At 53.5% G+C, this 17,887-nt stretch overlaps 11 non-coding genes across 11 annotated transcripts; all 11 read right to left on the bottom strand.

The window, feature by feature from the left end:
* Positions 1-7,873: 7,873 nt before the first annotated feature.
* trnae-cuc (transfer RNA glutamic acid (anticodon CUC)) lies at positions 7,874-7,945 on the bottom strand. The gene has a single exon. It is a non-coding gene; the product is annotated as a tRNA-Glu (tRNA).
* A 1,663-nt stretch (positions 7,946-9,608) lies between these two features.
* Positions 9,609-9,680, bottom strand: trnam-cau (transfer RNA methionine (anticodon CAU)). The gene has a single exon. It is a non-coding gene; the product is annotated as a tRNA-Met (tRNA).
* A 399-nt stretch (positions 9,681-10,079) lies between these two features.
* On the bottom strand, positions 10,080-10,161 carry trnas-uga (transfer RNA serine (anticodon UGA)). Its single transcript has one exon. It is a non-coding gene; the product is annotated as a tRNA-Ser (tRNA).
* A 399-nt stretch (positions 10,162-10,560) lies between these two features.
* On the bottom strand, positions 10,561-10,632 carry trnaa-agc (transfer RNA alanine (anticodon AGC)). Its single transcript has one exon. It is a non-coding gene; the product is annotated as a tRNA-Ala (tRNA).
* A 744-nt stretch (positions 10,633-11,376) lies between these two features.
* trnae-cuc (transfer RNA glutamic acid (anticodon CUC)) lies at positions 11,377-11,448 on the bottom strand. The gene has a single exon. It is a non-coding gene; the product is annotated as a tRNA-Glu (tRNA).
* A 2,090-nt stretch (positions 11,449-13,538) lies between these two features.
* Positions 13,539-13,620, bottom strand: trnas-uga (transfer RNA serine (anticodon UGA)). The gene has a single exon. It is a non-coding gene; the product is annotated as a tRNA-Ser (tRNA).
* Positions 13,621-14,019: 399 nt separating this feature from the next.
* On the bottom strand, positions 14,020-14,091 carry trnaa-agc (transfer RNA alanine (anticodon AGC)). The gene has a single exon. It is a non-coding gene; the product is annotated as a tRNA-Ala (tRNA).
* Positions 14,092-14,829: 738 nt separating this feature from the next.
* Positions 14,830-14,901, bottom strand: trnae-cuc (transfer RNA glutamic acid (anticodon CUC)). Its single transcript has one exon. It is a non-coding gene; the product is annotated as a tRNA-Glu (tRNA).
* A 1,562-nt stretch (positions 14,902-16,463) lies between these two features.
* trnak-cuu (transfer RNA lysine (anticodon CUU)) lies at positions 16,464-16,535 on the bottom strand. The gene has a single exon. It is a non-coding gene; the product is annotated as a tRNA-Lys (tRNA).
* Positions 16,536-16,935: 400 nt separating this feature from the next.
* Positions 16,936-17,017, bottom strand: trnas-uga (transfer RNA serine (anticodon UGA)). Its single transcript has one exon. It is a non-coding gene; the product is annotated as a tRNA-Ser (tRNA).
* A 399-nt stretch (positions 17,018-17,416) lies between these two features.
* Positions 17,417-17,488, bottom strand: trnaa-agc (transfer RNA alanine (anticodon AGC)). The gene has a single exon. It is a non-coding gene; the product is annotated as a tRNA-Ala (tRNA).
* Between the last annotated feature and the right edge of the window lie 399 nt (positions 17,489-17,887).

A 17,887-nucleotide genomic window follows, 5' to 3' on the forward strand; every position in this document is an offset into this window, starting at 1 on the left:
GTCAAATGCAGCGCCTGTCCAGGGCTCACTTTGCTATCAACTGGCTGGTCACCGCCATCGTAGGGCCCCGTTCTGGTTTCATCCAGCTTCGAAGGCTCCTGCGCACTGCGGGGTTGTTGGCATTTGTGGTCCTGATTTGCGCTGGCTCACCCTTACGCTGGACACAGCGCCAGATGATATATTTGGTCCGACTCCGGTCCCTTCCTCGTCTCTGAGTTTGTCAAATGCAGCGCCTGTCCAGGGCTCACTTTGCTATCAACTGGCTGGTAACCGCCATCGTAGGGCCCCGTTCTGGTTTCATCCAGCTTCGAAGGCTCCTGCGCACTGCGGGTTGTTGGCATTTGTGGTCCTGATTTGCGCTGGCTCACCCTTACGCTGGACACAGCGCCAGATGATATATTTGGTCCGACTCCGGTCCCTTCCTCGTCTCTGAGTTTGTCAAATGCAGCGCCTGTCCAGGGCTCACTTTGCTATCAACTGGCTGGTCACCGCCATCGTAGGGCCCCGTTCTGGTTTCATCCAGCTTCGAAGGCTCCTGCGCACTGCGGGGTTGTTGGCATTTGTGGTCCTGATTTGCGCTGGCTCACCCTTACGCTGGACACAGCGCCAGATGATATATTTGGTCCGACTCCGGTCCCTTCCTCGTCTCTGAGTTTGTCAAATGCAGCGCCTGTCCAGGGCTCACTTTGCTATCAACTGGCTGGTCACCGCCATCGTAGGGCCCCGTTCTGGTTTCATCCAGCTTCGAAGGCTCCTGCGCACTGCGGGGTTGTTGGCATTTGTGGTCCTGATTTGCGCTGGCTCACCCTCACGCTGGACACAGCGCCAGATGATATATTTGGTCCGACTCCGGTCCCTTCCTCGTCTCTGAGTTTGTCAAATGCAGCTCCTGTCCAGGGCTCACTTTGCTATCAACTGGCTGGTCACCGCCATCGTAGGGCCCCGTTCTGGTTTCATCCAGCTTCGAAGGCTCCTGCGCACTGCGGGGTTGTTGGCATTTGTGGTCCTGATTTGCGCTGGCTCACCCTCACGCTGGACACAGCGCCAGATGATATATTTGGTCCGACTCCGGTCCCTTCCTCGTCTCTGAGTTTGTCAAATGCAGCTCCTGTCCAGGGCTCACTTTGCTATCAACTGGCTGGTCACCGCCATCGTAGGGCCCCGTTCTGGTTTCATCCAGCTTCGAAGGCTCCTGCGCACTGCGGGGTTGTTGGCATTTGTGGTCCAGAGCCCCGGCTCTAAATTAAACCTGTTACCCTAGTAGGCCGGCCTCCGGGTCCCCCTCTCTTCTTCGGTTATGGAGTACATTGGGCGCGGGGGCAGCCAGTGGAGGGCAAGGGCCCTGCCTCCAAGTGTGGTGTAGGGGACAGGGGAGCCAGGGCCTTGGGGTCCTGGTGCTTTTTATCTTTTAAAGTGGCTCAGAGTACCAAGGGCACGGACTTCCAGGGGGCTGCACCAAGGGTGTGTAGCTCGTGTTGGGGTGCTTAAGTGTGGGTACCCGGGGACGAAAGGTGGGCCGGGGCCGGCGCGAGCCTCTGTGGTGAGTGCTGGGCCGTTCCCTTGGTACTCCAGTCGGAGTACCAAGGGCACGGACTTCCATGGTATAGTACCAAGGGCACGGACCTCCAGGGGGCTGAAACAAGGGTGTGTAGCCCGTGTGGGGGTGCTTAAGTGTGGGTCCCCGGGTTCGAAGGGAGGGCCTGGTCCCCGGTGGTCATCCCCGGAGTCCCAGAGCCTGCAACCCGGGGAAGAGTGGCCCGTCCCCATACTGAGTTTGGGGGAATGCGGGGTGGCTCTGGAGGTGCTCCGGGGGTTCCAGGGGGGTGCTCGGCGGAGGCCATGCCCAGCCAGAGTGGCCCTTCCCCGAGCATAGTCTGGGGAGAGTGGGGGGTGGCTCTGGAGGTGCTCCAGGGGTTCCAGGGGGTGCTCAGTGGGGGCCATGCACAGCCAGAGTGGCCCTTCCCCGGGGTGAGTCTGGAGGAGTGGGGGGTGGCTCTGGAGGGGCTCCAGGGGTTCCAGGGGGTGCTCGGCGGAGGCCATGCCCAGCCAGAGTGGCCCTTCCCCGGGCAGAGTCTGGAGGAGTGGGGGGTGGCTCTGGAGGTGCTCCGGGGGCTCCAGGGGTTCCAGGGGGTGCTCAGCGGAGGCCATGCCCAGCCAGAGTGGCCCTTCCCCGGGCAGAGTCTGGAGGAGTGGGGGGTGGCTCTGGAGGTGCTCCGGGGGCTCCAGGGGGTGCTCAGTGGAGGCCATGCCCAGCCAGAGTGGCCCTTCCCCGGGCAGAATCTGGGGAGAGTGGGGGGTGGCTCTGGAGGTGCTCCGGGGGCTCCAGGGGTTCCAGGGGGTGCTCAGTGGGGGCCATGCCCAGCCAGAGTGGCCCTTCCCCGGGGTGAGTCTGGAGGAGTGGGGGGTGGCTCTGGAGGTGCTCCGGGGGCTCCAGGGGGTGCTCAGTGGAGGCCATGCCCAGCCAGAGTGGCCCTTCCCCGGGCAGAGTCTGGAGGAGTGGGGGGTGGCTCTGGAGGTGCTCCGGGGGCTCCAGGGGTTCCAGGGGGTGCTCAGTGGGGGCCATGCCCAGCCAGAGTGGCCCTTCCCCGGGCAAAGTCTGGAGGAGTGGGGGGTGGCTCTGGAGGGGTTCCAGGGGGTGCTCGGCGGAGGCCATGCCCAGCCAGAGTGGCCCTTCCCCGGGCATAGTCTGGGGAGAGTGGGGGGTGGCTCTGGAGGTGCTCCGGGGGCTCCAGGGGGTGCTCAGTGGAGGCCATGCCCAGCCAGAGTGTCCCTTCCCCGGGCAGAGTCTGGAGGAGTGGGGGGTGGCTCTGGAGGTGCTCCGGGGGCTCCAGGGGTTCCAGGGGGTGCTCAGCGGAGGCCATGCCCAGCCAGAGTGTCCCTTCCCCGGGCAGAGTCTGGAGGAGTGGGGGGTGGCTCTGGAGGTGCTCCGGGGGCTCCAGGGGTTCCAGGGGGTGCTCAGCGGAGGCCATGCCCAGCCAGAGTGGCCCTTCCCCGGGCAGAGTCTGGAGGAGTGGGGGGTGGCTCTGGAGGTGCTCCGGGGGCTCAAGGGGGTGCTCAGTGGAGGCCATGCCCAGCCAGAGTGGCCCTTCCCCGGGGTGAGTCTGGAGGAGTGGGGGGTGGCTCTGGAGGTGCTCCGGGGGCTCCAGGGGGTGCTCAATGGAGGCCATGCCCAGCCAGAGTGGCCCTTCCCCGGGCAGAGTCTGGAGGAGTGGGGGGTGGCTCTGGAGGTGCTCCGGGGGCTCCAGGGGTTCCAGGGGGTGCTCAGCGGAGGCCATGCCCAGCCAGAGTGTCCCTTCCCCGGGCAGAGTCTGGAGGAGTGGGGGGTGGCTCTGGAGGTGCTCCGGGGGCTCCAGGGGTTCCAGGGGGTGCTCAGCGGAGGCCATGCCCAGCCAGAGTGGCCCTTCCCCGGGCAGAGTCTGGAGGAGTGGGGGGTGGCTCTGAAGGTGCTCCGGGGGCTCAAGGGGGTGCTAAGTGGAGGTCATGCCCAGCCAGAGTGGCCCTTCCCCGGGCAGAATCTGGGGAGAGTGGGGGGTGGCTCTGGAGGTGCTCCGGGGGCTCCAGGGGGTGCTCAGTGGAGGCCATGCCCAGCCAGAGTGGCCCTTCCCCGGGGTGAGTCTGGAGGAGTGGGGGGTGGCTCTGGAGGTGCTCCGGGGGCTCCAGGGGGTGCTCAGTGGAGGCCATGCCCAGCCAGAGTGGCCCTTCCCCGTGCAGAGTCTGGAGGAGTGGGGGGTGGCTCTGGAGGTGCTCCGGGGGCTCCAGGGGTTCCAGGGGGTGCTCAGTGGGGGCCATGCCCAGCCAGAGTGGCCCTTCCCCGGGGTGAGTCTGGAGGAGTGGGGGGTGGCTCTGGAGGTGCCCCGGGGGCTCCAGGGGGTGCTCAGTGGAGGCCATGCCCAGCCAGAGTGTCCCTTCCCCGGGCAGAGTCTGGAGGAGTGGGGGGTGGCTCTGGAGGTGCTCCGGGGGCTCCAGGGGTTCCAGGGGGTGCTCAGTGGGGGCCATGCCCAGCCAGAGTGGCCCTTCCCCGGGCAAAGTCTGGAGGAGTGGGGGGTGGCTCTGGAGGGGTTCCAGGGGGTGCTCGGCGGAGGCCATGCCCAGCCAGAGTGGCCCTTCCCCGGGCATAGTCTGGGGAGAGTGGGGGGTGGCTCTGGAGGTGCTCCGGGGGCTCCAGGGGGTGCTCAGTGGAGGCCATGCCCAGCCAGAGTGTCCCTTCCCCGGGGAGAGTCTGGAAGAGTGGGGGGTGGCTCTGGAGGTGCTCCGGGGGCTCCAGGGGTTCCATGGGGTGCTCAGCGGAGGCCATGCCCAGCCAGAGTGTCCCTTCCCCGGGCAGAGTCTGGAGGAGTGGGGGGTGGCTCTGGAGGTGCTCCGGGGGCTCCAGGGGTTCCAGGGGGTGCTCAGCGGAGGCCATGCCCAGCCAGAGTGGCCCTTCCCCGGGCAGAGTCTGGAGGAGTGGGGGGTGGCTCTGGAGGTGCTCCGGGGGCTCCAGGGGGTGCTCAGTGGAGGCCATGCCCAGCCAGAGTGGCCCTTCCCCGGGCAGAGTCTGGAGGAGTGGGGGGTGGCTCTGGAGGTGCTCCGGGGGCTCCAGGGGGTGCTCAGTGGAGGCCATGCCCAGCCAGAGTGGCCCTTCCCCGGGCAGAATCTGGGGAGACTGGGGGGTGGCTCTGGAGGTGCTCCGGGGGCTCCAGGGGTTCCAGGGGGTGCTCAGTGGGGGCCATGCCCAGCCAGAGTGGCCCTTCCCCGGGTTGAGTCTGGAGGAGTGGGGGGTGGCTCTGGAGGTGCTCCGGGGGCTCCAGGGGGTGCTCAGTGGAGGCCATGCCCAGCCAGAGTGGCCCTTCCCCGGGCAGAGTCTGGAGGAGTGGGGGGTGGCTCTGGAGGTGCTCCGGGGGCTCCAGGGGTTCCAGGGGGTGCTCAGTGGGGGCCATGCCCAGCCAGAGTGGCCCTTCCCCGGGCAAAGTCTGGAGGAGTGGGGGGTGGCTCTGGAGGGGTTCCAGGGGGTGCTCGGCGGAGGCCATGCCCAGCCAGAGTGGCCCTTCCCCGGGCATAGTCTGGGGAGAGTGGGGGGTGGCTCTGGAGGTGCTCCGGGGGCTCCAGGGGGTGCTCAGTGGAGGCCATGCCCAGCCAGAGTGTCCCTTCCCCGGGCAGAGTCTGGAGAAGTGGGGGGTGGCTCTGGAGGTGCTCCGGGGGCTCAAGGGGGTGCTCAGTGGAGGCCATGCCCAGCCAGAGTGGCCCTTCCCCGGGCAGAGTCTGGAGGAGTGGGGGGTGGCTCTGGAGGTGCTCCGGGGGCTCCAGGGGTTCCAGGGGGTGCTCAGCGGAGGCCATGCCCAGCCAGAGTGGCCCTTCCCCGGGCAGAGTCTGGAGGAGTGGGGGGTGGCTCTGGAGGTGCTCCGGGGGCTCCAGGGGTTCCAGGGGGTGCTCAGTGGGGGCCATGCCCAGCCAGAGTGGCCCTTCCCCGGGGTGAGTCTGGAGGAGTGGGGGGTGGCTCTGGAGGTGCTCCGGGGGCTCCAGGGGGTGCTCAGTGGAGGCCATGCCCAGCCAGAGTGGCCCTTCCCCGGGCAGAGTCTGGAGGAGTGGGGGGTGGCTCTGGAGGTGCTCCGGGGGCTCCAGGGGTTCCAGGGGGTGCTCAGTGGGGGCCATGCCCAGCCAGAGTGGCCCTTCCCCGGGCAAAGTCTGGAGGAGTGGGGGGTGGCTCTGGAGGGGTTCCAGGGGGTGCTCGGCGGAGGCCATGCCCAGCCAGAGTGGCCCTTCCCCGGGCATAGTCTGGGGAGAGTGGGGGGTGGCTCTGGAGGTGCTCCGGGGGCTCCAGGGGGTGCTCAGTGGAGGCCATGCCCAGCCAGAGTGGCCCTTCCCCGGGGTGAGTCTGGAGGAGTGGGGGGTGGCTCTGGAGGAGCTCCAGGGGTTCCAGGGGGTGCTCGGCGGAGGCCATGCCCAGCCAGAGTGGCCCTTCCCCGGGCATAGTCTGGGGAGAGTGGGGGGCTGCTCTGGAGGTGCTCTGGGGGCTCCAGGGGGTGCTCAGTGGAGGCCATGCCCAGCCTGAGTGGCCCTTCCCCGGGCAGAGTCTGGAGGAGTGGGGGGTGGCTCTGGAGGTGCTCCGGGGGCTCCAGGGGTTCCAGGGGGTGCTCAGTGGGGGCCATGCCCAGCCAGAGTGGCCCTTCCCCGGGCAAAGTCTGGCCGTGTGCGGGGTGGATGATCCCTGCTCCGCCTCACGCGAGTTCGAGACCGGCTGGGTGCCCTTTTATCCATGAGGCACTGCACTGCCTCCGGCAGCCGAGTTCGGGGCCCGGTGAGGGCTCCAGGCTCCAGGGGCTCCGACCCGGAGCCTCCAACCCGCAGAAGGTGCTCCCTGGCCGGGCAAAGTCTGGCCGTGTGCGGGGTGGATGATCCCTGCTCCGCCTCACGCGAGTTCGAGACCGGCTGGGTGCCCTTTTATCCATGAGGCACTGCACTGCCTCCGGCAGCCGAGTTCGGGGCCCAGTGAGGGCTCCAGGCTCCAGGGGCTCCGACCCGGAGCCTCCGACCCGCAGAAGGTGCTCCCTGGCCGGGCAAAGTCTGGCCGTGTGCGGGGTGGATGATCCCTGCTCCGCCTCACGAGAGTTTGAGACCGGCTGGGTGCCCTTTTATCCATGAGGCACTGCACTGCCTCCGGCAGCCGAGTTCGGGGCCCGGTGAGGGCTCCAGGCTCCAGGGGCTCCGACCCGGAGCCTCCGACCCGCAGAAGGTGCTCCCTGGCCGGGCAAAGTCTGGCCGTGTGCGGGGTGGATGATCCCTGCTCCGCCTCACGCGAGTTCGAGACCGGCTGGGTGCCCTTTTATCCATGAGGCACTGCACTGCCTCCGGCAGCCGAGTTCGGGGCCCGGTGAGGGCTCCAGGCTCCAGGGGCTCCGACCCGGAGCCTCCGACCCGCAGAAGGTGCTTCCTGGCCGGGCAAAGTCTGGCCGTGTGCGGGGTGGATGATCCCTGCTCCACCTCACGCGAGTTCGAGACCGGCTGGGTGCCCTTTTATCCATGAGGCACTGCACTGCCTCCGGCAGCTGAGTTCGGGGCCCGGTGAGGGCTCCAGGCTCCAGGGGCTCCGACCCGGAGCCTCCGACCCGCAGAAGGTGCTCCCTGGCTGGGCAAAGTCTGGCCGTGTGCGGGGTGGATGATCCCTGCTCTGCCTCACGCGAGTTCGAGACCGGCTGGGTGCCCTTTTATCCATGAGGCACTGCACTGCGTCCGGCAGCCGAGTTCGGGGCCCGGTGAGGGCCTTTTATCCAAGAATCAACTGGAGTGTGGAGCTTCTACGGGCCTCCAGGGGCACTGCCGACCCAGAGCTGTGCCCCGGCTTCAGTTCTCTGTATCTCAGGAAGTTTTTTATTTATACATTTATTTCATCCATAATCTCTGGCGCCTAAAGGGTTAAGCAGGTAGCATCCTTTGCTGGTCAGGGGGAAGAGAAAGGTATGTTTCCAGCAGGGTTCTAAGAAATATGAAGCAATGCCAATGGATTTCTTGCCCATCAGCTTGACCACCTGGCCACCACAATACTGCATCTTTGGAAAATTACAGTGAAAGCATGAGACCAATAAAAAAAATCAAGATATGCTTGTCCAGTCAAGAATTGCTGGAAAACATGACTGATCCCAAATGAAGCAAAGTATGCGCTCTACCGCTGACCCACTTTGTCTAAGAGAAATGCTCCAAAAAGAAACACCAACCAACCTGCTAGTCTATAGATGCATAGAAAAGCTAAAGGTTGATTACAAATTTTCACATGCTGCGCCCAAATCGATACCATGTTGCTATGCCTCTCTTCACCTCCGTCCAGCTTGAATGTACTCGTAACCACAGCGAGTCTTGTACATAATGCAGCTACAAGTGTTCCAGCAGGACAGACTAGATATTCCCATACCGGAAGTTGAACCCGGGCCACCTGGATGAGAGCCAGGAATCCTAACCGCTAGACCATATGGGAAGGATTTAAGAAGGTAAGAGTTGATTTAATGGTAAATAAGATAAGATAAGATAAGATAAGATAAGATAAGATAAGATAAGATAAGATAAGATAAGATAAGATAAGATAAGATAAGATCAGATCAGATAAGATCAGATCAGATCAGATCAGATCAGATCAGATCAGATCAGATCAGATCAGATCAGATCAGATAAGATAAGATATTCCTTTATTGTCCCACATGGGCACGATGGGTTCATACACAGGCCCCAGATGTACAAGGTTGTGGTCCGAGCTGCCCAGGGGAGGGAGGGGGAAAGAGGAATAAGCCTCCTTGGTGTTGGCAAAAAACAAGTCCAATGTTCTATTGTTTCTGGTGGGGCAGGTAACATACTGGGTGTATGTTGGTAGAACAGAAGAGGGAGAAGCGTGGTTAAAGTCACCAGAGACGAGGGAGAGAGCCTGTGGGTGCTGTGTTTGCGGCCTACAAGTGCAGGAGAGCAGTGCTTCACAAGCATATTCAGTATTGGCAGACGGGGCCACATAGACTGCGATCGAAATCACATGTGAGAACTCCCGGGGCAGATAATATATCTTTTCTTCCCGCATTCTCTCGTTCTGTCCGCCCGCAGCAGATGAAAATTGTCCAAACCTACAATAGAGTCTGGCATTTCTGCTGTTAACCAGGTCTCTGTGAAAATCAAGACACTGCTGTCCCTATAAATCCTCTGGGACCGCATGAGGCTCGCTATTTCCGTCATTTTATTTTGAAGGGACCTCACGTTACCCATGACTACGGCGGGAACCGACTTCCTGTTTGTCCCTCTCTTCTCTCGGAGTTTACGTCCAGCCCGTCTGCTTCGTTGCGTTTTCCTTAGGATGTCCGCCGGGATAACGTGACGATCTCCAGGTAAGACGACTGTTCTCCGCAGTTTCATTAGTTCGTCCTTTGTGTAAGCGCGGTACGGCGCCGGCCGGGGGGCGGGGCCGGAGCCGGGGGACTCAGAGCCAAGACACATCGCCACGACACGACGAAAACACTCAATCCAGCCGAATAAAGTCAAAAACAGTTGAATTAAAAACGATTCCAGCGCGTGTCCCTATCCTACAGTAAAATAGAAAAAAAATTACTAACTATATTTACAAAATATAGGAGATAAAGCACAATAAGTGTGAGAAAAAAGAGAGAGCGTTTACACCGGGCTGCTAGCTGTACCAGCGCCTTATGACGTATAAAGAAGGCCTCATTGATGCTTGAGAGTTAAGGAACAGTTCTGTATGTAATAGATATAAGCCCATTCCACGTGCAACAAGTCTAGTGATTAGTATTTTCCTTGTGGCTCAGCCTATTAGACCATGGACCTGAAATCCACAATCCCGGATTTTGGAGGCTAGTATCCTGTGCATATTGCTTATGGGGTTATGTACCCATAATAGACTCAAATTGCTTCAAAATGTCTATTCATGGGTCTTTTTTGACCTACATCTTCTTTCACTACTCAGCTATCCTTTTCCCCAAAAAAGAAATAACAATATAGGATGGAAAAAAGAAATGTGCTGCTAGATTCAAAGCAAATGTGGAACTGGGAGCTTGCGCTGAAGATCGGCTTCCATCATCCAACACATTACTGACTAGCTTGGTTCATTTGGATTGACAATCGCAATAATGCAAGTAAAAAAAATCTAGCAGAGGATGGTTTCGATCCATCGACCTCTGGGTTATGGGCCCAGCACGCTACCGCTGCGCCACTCTGCTGAATGGCTATGATCATGGGACTCAAACCCACAATCCCGGTTCAAGAGGCCAGTGCGTAATGCCCATGGGGCTGTATACGTCTAATAGACTCAAATTGCTTCAAAATATGAAATCTAATTTTAAAGGAATGTGGAACTGGGATCTTGCTACGAAAGACTGTGCTCTAACACTGAGCTACATAACCATCTCTTGCCTGTCATGATTATTTTCCAAGCAAGACCTGGAGTCAACACTTTTCACTTTGTGCCATCAACAGAATATTGAATGGAGATGCAGGGGATTGAAACAAGGATTTCATACATGCCCTCGTTCTGAAAGAATGGCTCCGAAATTAAACATCACCAAACATGCTGGTTTATAGAATAGAACGCAATCTCAAAATCTGTGCTGCTAAACACACGTTGCTGACAGGAATCGAACCTGCGCGGGGAAACCCCAATGGATTTCAAGTCCATCGCCTTAACCTCTCGGCCACAACAACAATACACCTCTTAACTGTGTTTAAGAAAGTGGAAATTATCCACATTATTTTCTGAAACTAGCGCAATTACATTACCAGATTTAACTCTCCATGAATTCATGGAGACAGCATGTTTTACTAAGCATTCTAAGCTCAGGTTTGGCGAGACATACCTATACTGGAAGTTGGGAATGTCGCCCAGGCTGCCTGAATGGGCCACTTTGTCTCACCTTCCTGCAGGTAGTGTGGATGGATGAAATAATATTGTTTGAATTTTATAAGTGCTGCAAGGTTCAAAGGTAATGCGGGACTGGGAGCTTGCACTGAATCACCACATGTGCTGATTTGAAATATTTCAGTGAAGGTCTCTAAAATTCACTGCAGTGTGATCTGGCAATTAGCAAAGACTACAGTGTCACCTGGAGATGCTGGGAATTGAACCCAGGACCTCATACATGCTAAGCATGCGCTCTACCACTGAGCTACATCCCCTTCCGTAACAATGCCTTAAATGATAGAATGGACAAAAACAGAACAGATAGAATAGAAACAACAGAAACAGTGACCAGATAGACAATTCAATTCTTGATTTTTTTTTAAATTCCAATTTGACTGGTTGTGACACAAAGGTTTGTCCCATTGTTACTTTACTTACATGTGCGTCACTTTTTGTGTGTTACAGTAACTTTTTTGGCCTGATCACCCAGTCCACAAGTGTTCCTGTACCTATATATTTACAAATCAAGCACTGTTAAGCAGGTGGCATCCTTTGCTGGTCAGGGGGAAGAGAAAGGTATGTTTCCAGCAGGGTTCTAAGAAATATGAAGCAATGCCAATGGATTTCTTGCCCATCAGCTTGACCACCTGGCCACCACAATACTGCATCTTTGGAAAATTACAGTGAAAGCGTGAGACCAATAAAAAAAAATCAAGATATGCTTGTCCAGTCAAGAATTGCTGGAAAACATGACTGATCCCAAATGAAGCAAAGTATGCGCTCTACCGCTGACCCACTTTGTCTAAGAGAAATGCTCCAAAAAGAAACACCAACCAACCTGCTAGTCTATAGATGCATAGAAAAGCTAAAGGTTGATTACGAATTTTCGCATGCTGCGCCCAAATCGATACCATGTTTCTCTGCCTCTCTTCACCTCCGTCCAGCTTGAATGTACTCGTAACCACAGCGAGTCTTGTACATAATGCAGCTACAAGTGTTCCAGCAGGAAAGACTAGATATTCCCATACCGGGAGTTGAACCCGGGCCACCTGGATGAGAGCCAGGAATCCTAACCGCTAGACCATATGGGAAGGATTTAAGAAGGTAAGAGTTGATTTAATGGTAAATAAGATAAGATAAGATAAGATAAGATAAGATAAGATAAGATAAGATAAGATAAGATAAGATAAGATAAGATAAGATAAGATCAGATCAGATCAGATCAGATCAGATCAGATAAGATAAGATATTCCTTTATTGTCCCACATGGGCACGATGGGTTCATACACAGGCCCCAGATGTACAAGGTTGTGGTCCGAGCTGCCCAGGGGAGGGAGGGGGAAAGAGGAATAAGCCTCCTTGGTGTTGGCAAAAAACAAGTCCAATGTTCTATTGTTTCTGGTGGGGCAGGTAACATACTGGGTGTATGTTGGTAGAACAGAAGAGGGAGAAGCGTGGTTAAAGTCACCAGAGACGAGGGAGAGAGCCTGTGGGTGCTGTGTTTGCGGCCTACAAGTGCAGGAGAGCAGTGCTTCACAAGCATATTCAGTATTGGCAGACGGGGCCACATAGACTGCGATCGAAATCACATGTGAGAACTCCCGGGGCAGATAATATATCTTTTCTTCCCGCATTCTCTCGTTCTGTCCGCCCGCAGCAGATGAAAATTGTCCAAACCTACAATAGAGTCTGGCATTTCTGCTGTTAACCAGGTCTCTGTGAAAATCAAGACACTGCTGTCCCTATAAATCCTCTGGGACCGCATGAGGCTCGCTATTTCCGTCATTTTATTTTGAATGGACCTCACGTTACCCATGACTACGGCGGGAACCGACTTCCTGTTTGTCCCTCTCTTCTCTCGGAGTTTACGTCCAGCCCGTCTGCTTCGTTGCGTTTTCCTTAGGATGTCCGCCGGGATAACGTGACGATCTCCGGGTAAGACGACTGTTCTCCGCAGTTTCATTAGTTCGTCCTTTGTGTAAGCGCGGTACGGCGCCGGCCGGGGGGCGGGGCCGGAGCCGGGGGACTCAGAGCCAAGACACATCGCCACGACACGACGAAAACACTCAATCCAGCCGAATAAAGTCAAAAACAGTTGAATTAAAAACGATTCCAGCGCGTGTCCCTATCCTACAGTAAAATAGAAAAAAAATTACTAACTACATTTACAAAATATAGGAGATAAAGCACAATAAGTGTGAGAAAAAAGAGAGAGCGTTTACACCGGGCTGCTAGCTGTACCAGCGCCTTATGACGTATAAAGAAGGCCTCATTGATGCTTGAGAGTTAAGGAACAGTTCTGTATGTAATAGATATAAGCCCATTCCACGTGCAACAAGTCTAGTGATTAGTATTTTCCTTGTGGCTCAGCCTATTAGACCATGGACCTGAAATCCACAATCCCGGATTTTGGAGGCTAGTATCCTGTGCATATTGCTTATGGGGTTATGTACCCATAATAGACTCAAATTGCTTCAAAATGTCTAATCATGGGTCTTTTTTTACCTACATCTTCTTTCACTACTCAGCTATCCTTTTCCCCAAAAAAGAAATAACAATGTAGGATGGAAAAAAGAAATGTGCTGCTAGATTCAAAGCAAATGTGGAACTGGGAGCTTGCGCTGAAGATCGGCTTCCATCATCCAACACATTACTGACTAGCTTGGTTCATTTGGATTGACAATCGCAATAATGCAAGTAAAAAAAATCTAGCAGAGGATGGTTTCGATCCATCGTCCTCTGGGTTATGGGCCCAGCACTCTTCCGCTGCGCCACTCTGCTGAATGGCTATGATCATGGGACTCAAACCCACAATCCCTGGTTCAAGAGGCCAGTGCGTAATGCCCATGGGGCTGTATACGTCTAATAGACTCAAATTGCTTCAAAATATGAAATCTAATTTTAAAGGAATGTGGAACTGGGATCTTGCTACGAAAGACTGTGCTCTAACACTGAGCTACATAACCATCTCTTGCCTGTCATGATTATTTTCCAAGCAAGACCTGGAGTCAACACTTTTCACTTTGTGCCATCAACAGAATATTGAATGGAGATGCAGGGGATTGAAACAAGGATTTCATACATGCCCTCGTTCTGAAAGAATGGCTCCGAAATTAAACATCACCAAACATGCTGGTTTATAGAATAGAACGAAATCTCAAAATCTGTGCTGCTAAACACACGTTGCTGACAGGAATCGAACCTGCGCGGGGAAACCCCAATGGATTTCAAGTCCATCGCCTTAACCTCTCGGCCACAACAACAAGACACCTTTAAACTGTGTTTAAGAAAGTTGAAATTACCCACATTATTTTCTGAAACTAGCGCAATTACATTACCAGATTTAACTCTCCATGAATTCATGGAGACAGCATGTTTTACTAAGCATTCTAAGCTCAGGTTTGGCGAGACATACCTATACTGGAAGTTGGGAATGTCGCCCAGGCTGCCTGAATGGGCCACTTTGTCTCACCTTCCTGCAGGTAGTGTGGATGGATGAAATAATATTGTTTGAATTTTATAAGTGCTGCAAGGTTCAAAGGTAATGCGGGACTGGGAGCTTGCACTGAATCACCACATGTGCTGATTTGAAATATTTCAGTGAAGGTCTCTAAAATTCAATGCAGTGTAATCTGGCAATTAGCAAAGACTACAGTGTCGCCTGGAGATGCTGGGAATTGAACCCAGGACCTCATACATGCTAAGCATGCGCTCTACCACTGAGCTACATCCCCTTCCGTAACAATGCCTTAAATGATAGAATGGACAAAAACAGAACAGATAGAATAGAAACAACAGAAACAGTGACCAGATAGACAATTCAATTCTTGATTTTTTTTTAAATTCCAATTTGACTGGTTGTGACACAAAGGTTTGTCCCATTGTTACTTTACTTACATGTGCGTCACTTTTTGTGTGTTACAGTAACTTTTTTGGCCTGATCACCCAGTCCACAAGTGTTCCTGTACCTATATATTTACAAATCAAGCACTGTTAAGCAGGTGGCATCCTTTGCTGGTCAGGGGGAAGAGAAAGGTATGTTTCCAGCAGGGTTCTAAGAAATATGAAGCAATGCCAATGGATTTCTTGCCCATCAGCTTGACCACCTGGCCACCACAATACTGCATCTTTGGAAAATTACAGTGAAAGCGTGAGACCAATAAAAAAAAATCAAGATATGCTTGTCCAGTCAAGAATTGCTGGAAAACATGACTGATCCCAAATGAAGCAAAGTATGCGCTCTACCGCTGACCCACTTTGTCTAAGAGAAATGCTCCAAAAAGAAACACCAACCAACCTGCTAGTCTATAGATGCATAGAAAAGCTAAAGGTTGATTACAAATTTTCGCATGCTGCGCCCAAACCATGTTTCTATGCCTCTCTTCACCTCCGTCCAGCTTGAATGTACTCGTAACCACAGCGAGTCTTGTACATAATGCAGCTACAAGTGTTCCAGCAGGACAGACTAGATATTCCCATACCGGGAGTTAAACCCGGGCCACCTGGATGAGAGCCAGGAATCCTAACCGCTAGACCATATGGGAAGGATTTAAGAAGGTAAGAGTTGATTTAACGGTAAATAAGATAAGATAAGATAAGATCAGATCAGATCAGATCAGATCAGATCAGATCAGATCAGATAAGATATTCCTTTATTGTCCCACATGGGCACGATGGGTTCATACACAGGCCCCAGATGTACAAGGTTGTGGTCCGAGCTGCCCAGGGGGGGAGGGGGAAAGAGGAATAAGCCTCCTTGGTGTTGGCAAAAAAACAAGTCCAATGTTCTATTGTTTCTGGTGGGGCAGGTAACATACTGGTTGTATGATGGTAGAACAGAAGAGGGAGAAGCGTGGTTAAAGTCACCAGAGACGAGGGAGAGAGCCTGTGGGTGCTGTGTTTGCAGCCTACAAGTGCAGGAGAGCAGTGCTTCACAAGCATATTGAGCATTGGCAGACGGGGCCACATAGACTGCGATCAAAATCACATGTGAGAACTCCCGGGGCAGATAATATATCTTTTCTTCCCGCATTCTCTCGTTCTGTCCGCCCGCAGCAGATGAAAATTGTCCAAACCTACAATAGAGTCTGGCATTTCTGCTGTTAACCAGGTCTCTGTGAAAATCAAGACACTGCTGTCCCTATAAATCCTCTGGGACCGCATGAGGCTCGCTATTTCCGTCATTTTATTTTGAAGGGACCTCACGTTACCCATGACTACGGCGGGAACCGACTTCCTGTTTGTCCCTCTCTTCTCTCGGAGTTTACGTCCAGCCCGTCTGCTTCGTTGCGTTTTCCTTAGGATGTCCGCCGGGATAACGTGACGATCTCCAGGTAAGACGACTGTTCTCCGCAGTTTCATTAGTTCCTCCTTTGTGTAAACGCGGTACGGCGCCGGCCGGGGGGCGGGGCCGGAGCCGGGGGACTCAGAGCCAAGACACATCGCCACGACACGACGAAAACACTCAATCCAGCCGAATAAAGTCAAAAACAGTTGAATTAAAAACGATTCCAGCGCGTGTCCCTATCCTACAGTAAAATAGAAAAAATATACTAACTATATTTACAAAATATAGGAGATAAAGCACAATAAGTGTGAGAAAAAAGAGAGAGCGTTTACACCGGGCTGCTAGCTGTACCAGCGCCTTATGACGTATAAAGAAGGCCTCATTGATGCTTGAGAGTTAAGGAACAGTTCTGTATGTCATAGATATAAGCCCATTCCACGTGCAACAAGTCTAGTGATTAGTATTTTCCTTGTGGCTCAGCCTATTAGACCATGGACCTGAAATCCACAATCCCGGATTTTGGAGGCTAGTATCCTGTGCATATTGCTTATGGGGTTATGTACCCATAATAGACTCAAATTGCTTCAAAATGTCTAATCATGGGTCTTTTTTTACCTACATCTTCTTTCACTACTCAGCTATCCTTTTCCCCAAAAAAGAAATAACAATGTAGGATGGAAAAAAGAAATGTGCTGCTAGATTCAAAGCAAATGTGGAACTGGGAGCTTGCGCTGAAGATCGGCTTCCATCATCCAACACATTACTGACTAGCTTGGTTCATTTGGATTGACAATCGCAATAATGCAAGTAAAAAAAATCTAGCAGAGGATGGTTTCGATCCATCGTCCTCTGGGTTAAGGGCCCAGCACGCTTCCGCTGCGCCACTCTGCTGAATGGCTATGATCATGGGACTCAAACCCACAATCCCTGGTTCAAGAGGCCAGTGCGTAATGCCCATGGGGCTGTATACGTCTAATAGACTCAAATTGCTTCAAAATATGAAATCTAATTTTAAAGGAATGTGGAACTGGGATCTTGCTACGAAAGACTGTGCTCTAACACTGAGCTACATAACCATCTCTTGCCTGTCATGATTATTTTCCAAGCAAGACCTGGAGTCAACACTTTTCACTTTGTGCCATCAACAGAATATTGAATGGAGATGCAGGGGATTGAAACAAGGATTTCATACATGCCCTCGTTCTGAAAGAATGGCTCCGAAATTAAACATCACCAAACATGCTGGTTTATAGAATAGAACGAAATCTCAAAATCTGTGCTGCTAAACACACGTTGCTGACAGGAATCGAACCTGCGCGGGGAAACCCCAATGGATTTCAAGTCCATCGCCTTAACCTCTCGGCCACAACAACAAGACACCTTTAAACTGTGTTTAAGAAAGTTGAAATTACCCACATTATTTTCTGAAACTAGCGCAATTACATTACCAGATTTAACTCTCCATGAATTCATGGAGACAGCATGTTTTACTAAGCATTCTAAGCTCAGGTTTGGCGAGACATACCTATACTGGAAGTTGGGAATGTCGCCCAGGCTGCCTGAATGGGCCACTTTGTCTCACCTTCCTGCAGGTAGTGTGGATGGATGAAATAATATTGTTTGAATTTTATAAGTGCTGCAAGGTTCAAAGGTAATGCGGGACTGGGAGCTTGCACTGAATCACCACATGTGCTGATTTGAAATATTTCAGTGAAGGTCTCTAAAATTCAATGCAGTGTAATCTGGCAATTAGCAAAGACTACAGTGTCGCCTGGAGATTCTGGGAATTGAACCCAGGACCTCATACATGCTAAGCATGCGCTCTACCACTGAGCTACATCCCCTTCCGTAACAATGCCTTAAATGATAGAATGGACAAAAACAGAACAGATAGAATAGAAACAACAGAAACAGTGACCAGATAGACAATTCAATTCTTGATTTTTTTTTAAATTCCAATTTGACTGGTTGTGACACAAAGGTTTGTCCCATTGTTACTTTACTTACATGTGCGTCACTTTTTGTGTGTTACAGTAACTTTTTTGGCCTGATCACCCAGTCCACAAGTGTTCCTGTACCTATATATTTACAAATCAAGCACTGTTAAGCAGGTGGCATCCTTTGCTGGTCAGGGGGAAGAGAAAGGTATGTTTCCAGCAGGGTTCTAAGAAATATGAAGCAATGCCAATGGATTTCTTGCCCATCAGCTTGACCACCTGGCCACCACAATACTGCATCTTTGG

This window comes from Eucyclogobius newberryi, unplaced genomic scaffold (assembly GCF_026437365.1).
Source record: "Eucyclogobius newberryi isolate DKJ021-1_F unplaced genomic scaffold, fEucNew1.0.hap1 SCAF_211, whole genome shotgun sequence".
Classification (NCBI taxonomy): Eukaryota; Metazoa; Chordata; class Actinopteri; order Gobiiformes; family Gobiidae; genus Eucyclogobius; species Eucyclogobius newberryi.